The sequence below is a fragment of the Stegostoma tigrinum genome, chromosome 21 (assembly GCF_030684315.1).
Source record: "Stegostoma tigrinum isolate sSteTig4 chromosome 21, sSteTig4.hap1, whole genome shotgun sequence".
NCBI lineage: Eukaryota > Metazoa > Chordata > Chondrichthyes > Orectolobiformes > Stegostomatidae > Stegostoma > Stegostoma tigrinum.
In genome coordinates, this window is record NC_081374.1 from 53668000 (window position 1) to 53676372 (window position 8373).

Below are 8373 nucleotides of genomic sequence, written 5' to 3' on the forward strand. Positions count from 1 at the left end.
TCGAAGAATGAGGGGATCTCATAGGAACATATAAAATCCTGATGGGACTGGACAGGCCAGATGTGGGAAGAATGTACCCAATGTTGGGGAAGTCCGGAATAAGGGGTGACAGTCTGAGGACAAGGGGTAAGCCATTCAGGATTGAGATGAGGTAAATCTTCTTCACTCAGAGAGTTGTGAACCTGTGTAATTCTCTACCACAGAAAGCTGCTGACAGCATTTCTTTAAATAGACTCTGGAGGGAGACTGACATGATCCTTGTGGCTAAATGGGTGGGGGATATGGAGAAAAAGAAGGAATGGGGGTCAGGGGTGTTAGTCCTGTTGGGGCATTGTCCCTTCAGGGAGTAGTTGTGATGGGGGTTAGTTACGTCGGGTTGGCATTCGTGTTGGAAAGTACCCATGCCAGGGGCAGTCATGTGGGGGGGTCGTCATGCCAAGGGCAATTGTGTTGGGGGACAGTCATGTTCGGGGGACAGTGTAGTTCTTACGGGGGACAATGCTGTCAGGGGTCAATTCATGCGAGAGTTAGATTTTTTAGGGTGCAGTGTTGTCAAGAGGCAGATGTGTCAGGACATAGCCATGTCGGGGGTAGTCATGTCAGGGGGCAGTTGTGTCGGGGTTAGTGTGTCCGGGGTTAGTGTGCCAGGGGTTAGTTGCGTCTGGAATTAGTGTGTCCAGGGTTAGTGTGTCGGGGCAAGTTTAGTCGGAATGATGGATTTGGCCTGTTGGGGAATAATCGTTTCGGGGGAATGTGGGCGGCGTTGGACATGTCCTGCCGTAGCCGTGTCGGGGATGGCCGTGTCAGAATTTTGTTGCATCAGAGGTTCATTGTATCAGAGGTTAGTTGTAACAGATTGTACTTGTGTCAAGGATAGTCGTGTCAGGATACTCATGTCAGGGGAAGGGAGGGCATCTGGTAAGTCGATGGGTCATTTTGTAAAAAGACGAAGCTGAAAGAACCCAGCAGGCAAGGCAACGTCTGGAAGAAAGGAGCCGACAACCTTTCAGGCAGAACAGGACAGTAATGAGATCTGTGAGGCGTGGGAATAACTCATTTCTGGGAGGGAGTGATGGTTGGGTCAAGGCAGACAGAGAGACGATTGACTTATGTGACCACTTTCAGGGAGCTATAAACTTGAACTCCAGTATCACTCTGTACATCAATATTGTTCAGGACACTGTCATTAACTGTATACTTTTCCTTCACATTTGATCTCCCTGAGTACAGCCCCTCACACTTACATGGATTAAACACCACCTGCCATTTCTCTGCCCATATCTGCAACTAACAGCCCTCTACACTATCCACAACTTCATCAGTCTGTTATTTTCTTCTCAGATGCTGCCAAACCTGCTGAGCTTTTTGAGAAACATGTTTTTGTTCATCGATCTTTGTCTCATCGGCAAACTTACGTACCCACACATCTCCATGTACATCCAAGCCATTTAGACAGATCATAAACAGCAGAGGACCCAGTACAGATCCGCACATAACACCACTAGTCACAGAACCTCCAGCGTGAAAAACGACCCTCCATCGTTTCCAGAAGAATGGTCATTGGGCCTGAAAATTTAACTGTGACTTTTTTCTTCACAATTGCTGCCAGAGGTTTTCCTGAAACTTGTTCCTGTGTTCCTCCACCACCACACTCTATCTTCTGTGGACAAGCCAATTCTGAATCCACATGGCCAAGTCACCGTGGATCCCATGCTTCTGTATCCTGTGGGTGAGCCTCGCATGCGGGACCTTGTCAAAAGCCTGACTAAAATCCATGTAGACAATATACACGGCTCTACCCTCATCAATCACCTTTGTCACCTCCTCACAAAATTCAACCAAGTTAATAAGACATGACATGCACTGCAGAAAGCCATGTTGACCTTCCCGAACTGGCCATGTTTATCCAAATGTGTATAATTCCTATCCTAAGAATTATTTCCAAGAGCTTCCCAACCATCGACTTGAGACTCACTGGTCTGTATGTTCCTGGATTATCCCGATTTGTCTTGAAGAGTGGAACAACATTAACTCCTCACCAGTCCCTTGGGGCCTCTCCAGTGGCTCGCAAGGACTCAAAGATCTTGGTCAAGGCCCCAGCAATCTCCTCTCTAAACTCTCTCAATAACTCGGGGTAGATGCCATCGGGTCTGGAGACTTATTCAACTTAAACCTCTTCAAAAGTCCCAAAATCACTTCTTTCTTCATTTCAAAATGCCCTCGCATATTAGCATGCTCCACACAAAACCTGACTATCACAGATCATAGCATCCCTACAATGTGGAAACAGGCCCTTTGGCCCCACAAGCCCACACCAACCCTCAAAGCATCCCATTCCAGGTCCATGCTCCTGTAAGCCACCTAATCTACATGTCCCTGAGCACGATGGGCAACTTAACATGGCCAATCCATCTCGCCTGCACATCATTGGACGGTGGGAGGAAAGCGGACCACTCAGAGGAAACCTACACTGACGTGGGGAGAATGTGCAAAGCACACACAGACAGTTGCCCAGGAGTGGAATCGAACCTGGGTCCCTGGTACTGTGAGGCAGCCGTAGTAACCACTGAGCCAGCATGCTACACTGCCCTCTGTATCCTTCTCCTGGGTGATGTACTCATTTCTGTTTTCACCCACATCCTCTGCTGACAAGCACAAGTTCCCTCCTTTACCTTGATTTGGCCTACCTTCTCCCGATTTAATTTTTTGATATGCATGTACAGAGTGGCTGTGTATTCCGCTTAAGCTTCCTGCAGAGATACCGTCAGGGACACTAGATTGCTCTCTGATCACCGACATCAGGCAGGAGGAGCACACCACTGCCCTAACTGCTATCTCAGGCCCTTTACACAAAGGAAAATAATCTTAGCTTGCTCGCCTTATTCACTGAAACCCAGTATTTACCTGAGGCTGAATTAATACGAACATAAATTAAAATGTAATCTTTGCAAATTGACGAAATACCCTCTGGGTGCCAACAAACTTCCCAAAAGCCTGTCTCAATATCTCTCTCCACTTTCTTTTGGTTTGAGGAGGTAACGATGGAACCACAACAGGAATGTTTGGGGCTGACCATTCCTTGACACCGGGTTCTTCCTTCGCTCCATTGATCACTTGTGGTGACTGTGCTGATGTCTCCCAGAATTCCCCTCAGCAAAGTCTCTCTGGTGTCCTCTATTGGTGTCTTCCATCTGTTTCTCTTTCTGCCTGTGTCTCTCTCTATCTCTCTGCCTCTCTCTCTCATGCAATCTCTTTCTATTGATGCTGTCACACATACTGACTTCTCTCTCAGACGATTTATGTTCTTGTTTCAGAATTCCAGGATACGTGGTTCTCATTATCCCACCAAGGGGGACATTCCGGCTGTCTGAAATGTCAAACCCAGCCCTGACTTAACTGTGAGCACAGAAGGTGACTCAGAGTTTGGGAGCCTGAGTTCTCCTCAGTTGTTTGCTCGTGAGAGGCAAAGGGCAGATTTGGGTGAAAAGGACATTGTCACGGCCAAATGAAAGGGACCAGGTGGACGGGCAGTGGGTGAAGACTCGTGATAAGTTCACCCCTGGTGTTACCCAGCCTCCTGCATATGACAGGTGACAGCTGTGACCACAGCTTCCCATTTGTCACTGCCATCTTTGGCTTGGATGCATGGCACATTGCATTGGGAAGCCAAGTGTGCCACAGTCCTGTGCGTTATCGAAGAGAAACTGCTAACAGGGAAGAGGAGATTAGATCACAATGGATTCCGGATTCAAACCCTAACCGATGCATCAAAAAAGAAACCCAAGGCAAAATCAGAGAGGGATTCAGCCATTCGGACCTTCTCAAACCAATCCCATCTTTCAATTGGATCATAGTCAATCTCCCATGGGGGTCTTGACCAGATAGATGCTGAGAGCTTGAGAAGCTGTGAGATGGGGACTTAGTTTCTGAATCAGACATAACCGACCGTACCCGAATTCCAGCTTTCAACCCAAGTATGAACTGACAAGTCAAATAGAGGTACACTGGGGATGTGTTGTGTGACAATGGGATCGCAGTGGTAAACGAATGCTCCAATGGCATGGGATCAAATCTCAACATGGCCTTTGGAATGGAATTTGAAGCCAGTTCATAAATCTGCAATATATACCAAGTCTTAGTAACGATGACTGTTCAACTAATCATTGCTTGGTGTAAAATCCAAATCGGGTTCACTCATTTCCCTGCAGGAAAGAAAATCTGCTGCTACACTCTGTTTGGCCGACATGTGGCCCCAGACTGCCCACTCTGGGATGAGTGGGGATTTTTCTCTTAATCCCAGGGACATGGGTCTGTGGAACTCCTTTCCTGGGATAGTAGTTGTTTAGGGAGGGGAGAGACAAAAGTAATGACCTGACCAAATCTTGGAGAAAACTCAAGGAGGCGATCAGTGTCATAGAGGTGTACAGTGCAGGAAAAGACCTTTCAGCCCATTGTGTCTGTGCTGCTGAGAAACAAACCACCTCACCATTCTAAACCCACTCCCCAGGACTTAGCCCAAGGCTTGACATTGTGAGTGCATATCTAAATAATTCTTCCTTTGTATGAAGGCTTCTGTCTCTCCCACTCTTACAGGCAGTGAGTTTCAGATCGCCACCACCCTCGGGGTGAAAACATTTTCCTTCACATTCCCTCAAAACCACCTGCACATTCTCTTAAATGTTTGTGCGCCACACACCCTGGTACTTGAACCTTCCATCAAGGGGAAGTGTTTCTTCCAATCTCCCCTATCTTTGCCCTGCATTATTTTATACATCTTAATCATGTACCGTCTCAATAGCCTCTGTCCGATGGAAAACAACCCCAATCTGCCTTCAATAACTGGATGTGTCAATCCCAGGCAAAATCCTGGTAAATCTCCTTCACATTTTCTCTAAGGCAATCAAATCCATCCGAAAATGTGTATTCTGGGACTGCATACTCTTGCTGTGTGTTCCTGAACAATGCTTTTTCACAATTCGACCATAACCTCCTTGCTCTTAAACTCAATGCCTCAGCAAACAAAACCAAGTGTAATGTGTATCAGAGATAATGGGAACTGCAGATGCTGGAGAATTCCAAGATAATAAAATGTGAGGCTGGATGAACACAGCAGGCCAAGCAGCATCTCAGGAGCACAAAAGCTGACGTTTCGGGCCTAGACCCTTCATCAGAGAGGGGGATGGGGAGAGGGAACTGGAATAAATAGGGAGAGAGGGGGAGGCGGACCGAAGATGGAGAGTAAAGAAGATAGGTGGAGAGAGTATAGTTGGGGAGGTAGGGAGGGGATAGGTCAGTCCAGGGAACACGGACAGGTCAAGGAGGTGGGATGAGGTTAGTAGGTAGCTGGGGGTGCGGCTTGGGGTGGGAGGAAGGGATGGGTGAGAGGAAGAGCCGGTTAGGGAGGCAGAGACAGGTTGGACTGGTTTTGGGATGTAGTGGGTGGGGGGGAAGAGCTGGGCTGGTTGTGTGGTGCAGTGGGGGGAGGGGACGAACTAGGCTGGTTTCGGGATGCAGTAGGGGAAGGGGAGATTTTGAAACTGGTGAAGTCCACATTGATACCATGTGGCTGCAGGGTTCCCAGGCGGAATATGAGTTGCTGTTCCTGCAACCTTCGGGTGGCATCATTGTGGCAGTGCAGGAGGCCCATGATGGACATGTCATCTAGAGAATGGGAGGGGGAGTGGAAATGGTTTGCAACTGGGAGGTGCAGTTGTCTGTTGCGAACTGAGCGGAGGTGTTCTGCAAAGCGGTCCCCAAGTCTCCGCTTGGTTTCCCCAATGTAGAGGAAGCCGCACCGGGTACAGTGGATGCAGTATACCACATCAGTGGTATACAGTGGTATACTGCATCCACTGTACCCGGTGCGGCTTCCTCTACATTGGGGAAACCAAGCGGAGACTTGGGGACCGCTTTGCAGAACACCTCTGCTCAGTTCGCAACAGACAACTGCACCTCCCAGTTGCAAACCATTTCCACTCCCCCTCCCATTCTCTAGATGACATGTCCATCATGGGCCTCCTGCACTGCCACAATGATACCACCCGAAGGTTGCAGGAACAGCAACTCATATTCCGCCTGGGAACCCTGCAGCCACATGGTATCAATGTGGACTTCACCAGTTTCAAAATCTCCCCTTCCCCTACTGCATCCCGAAACCAGCCTAGTTCGTCCCCTCCCCCCACTGCACCACACAACCAGCCCAACTCTTCCCCCCCACCCACTACATCCCAAAACCAGTCCAACCTGTCTCTGCCTCCCGAACCGGCTCTTCCTCTCACCCATCCCTTCCTCCCACCCCAAGCCGCACCCCCAGCTACCTACTAACCTCATCCCACCTCCTTGACCTGTCCGTCTTCCCTGGACTGACCTATCCCCTCCCTACCTCCCCACCTATACTCTCTCCACCTATCTTCTTTACTCTCCATCTTCAGTCCGCCTCCCCCTCTCTCCCTATTTATTCCAGTTCCCTCTCCCCATCCCCCTCTCTGATGAAGGGTCTAGGCCCGAAACGTCAGCTTTTGTGCTCCTGAGATGCTGCTTGGCCTGCTGTGTTCATCCAGCCTCACATTTTATTATCAAGTGTAATGTGTGCCTTGTTAACCACTTCATCTCCTTATCCCACTCTGTAAATGGACTGATGGACATGCACGCAAGCTCCCTCTGATTCTCATTGCTTCACAGTGTCCAACCACCCATCATGTGCTTCCTTACCTATCCTCCTGCCCATGTGCAACACTCCACACTGACCAGATTGAACAAGTTTTCTGAAGGTCAGCTTCAGAGATCATGGATCTCACTGACCACACCTCTGCTATGCACACCAGCAAATTCTATTGAGGAAGACCAGGACCCCTGTGTAGGATTGAGACATGATGTATGCCCTTGACAGAACATCACACACTCAAATAATGAATAGATACTTAAAAATGGGAGCTTTTAAGGATGGAATCCACAACTTCACTTGAATCTGGCTGCTCTGCACAAACCTGAATCATGCAGCAACAAATATGAGCGTATTGTCTCAAAAGTGAAAGGTTGCAGAGCTCTGAGATGCAGAGAGATCTGGGAGATCATCTGATCGTGCATCAGACCGGAACAGGTAGGAGCAGAAATGAGGCCATTCAGCCCACATTGAGTCTGCTCCACAACTCCACTAATAAGTTTCTCAACCCCATTTTCCAGTTTTTCCCTGTAACCCTTGATCCCCTCGACAATCAAGAACATATGGAACTGTCTTAAAGATGCTCAATGATTCACAAATCTCCGTCTGAAAAAGCTTCTCCTTGTCTCCGTTTTAAAGGCTCTTCCCATTACTCTAAGTCAGTGGCCTCAGCTCCAAGGTTTTCCTGCAAATGGAAACGTCCTCCCAATCTCCACACTCTCAAGGCTGTTCAGTATTCCTTCAGTTCCAACTAGGATGCTGTTATCCTTCTGAACTCTATCAAGTATAGACCCCGAGGGCTCAAACATTCTCATATGTTAACCTTTTCATTTTTGGAATCATTCTCGTGAACCTCCTCTGGACCCTCTCCAGGCCTGATACATTCTTCCCGAGGTATTCGGCCCCAAATTGCTCACAATACTCTCAATGTGGTCTGACCAGACCTTTATAAAGCCTCAGACATACATCTCCAAATAAATGCTAAAATGGAATTTGCCTTCTTAACTACCAACCGAACGTGCAAGTTCACCTTAAGAGACTCCCATGTCCTTTTGCACCTTCAATTTCTGAATTTTCACCCCATTTGGAACTGTCTGTGCCTCTATTCCTCCGACCAAAGTGTACAGCCTCACACTTTCAAAAGTTGTATTCCATCTGCCACTTCATTGCCAACTCTCCAAACCTGCTAATCCTTCAGCAGCTTCCTTCAATACTCTTCAATACTACCTGTTGCTCTTCCTATCTTTATATTATCAGCAAACTTTTCCAGAATGCCCTCAGTTCCTTCATCTGAATCAATAATGTACAAAGTGAAATACTGTGGTCCCTGCACTGACCCTTATCAAATACAACTGGCTGCAATCCTGAGAAAGACCCCTTTATCCCACTCTTGGCTTTCTTCCAGATAGTCAATCTTCTCTCCATGCTATCACCTTGCATCTAACACCATGGGCCCTTGTCTGACTCAGCAGCCTCCTGTGCAGCACCTTATCAAAGGCCTTCTTGAATTCCAGGTAGATAACATCAGTTGGCTCTCCTTGGTCTACCCTGCTTATTACACCCTCAAAGAATTCTAAAAGATTTGCCAGGCATGATCTCCCCTTGATGAAACCATTTGTTGTATTTTCACATGCACTTTTCACAAGTATTCAGAAAGCTCATCCTTTTTTCTTCAGAAGGGTCCAGACCTGAAACGTCAGCTTTCCTCCTCC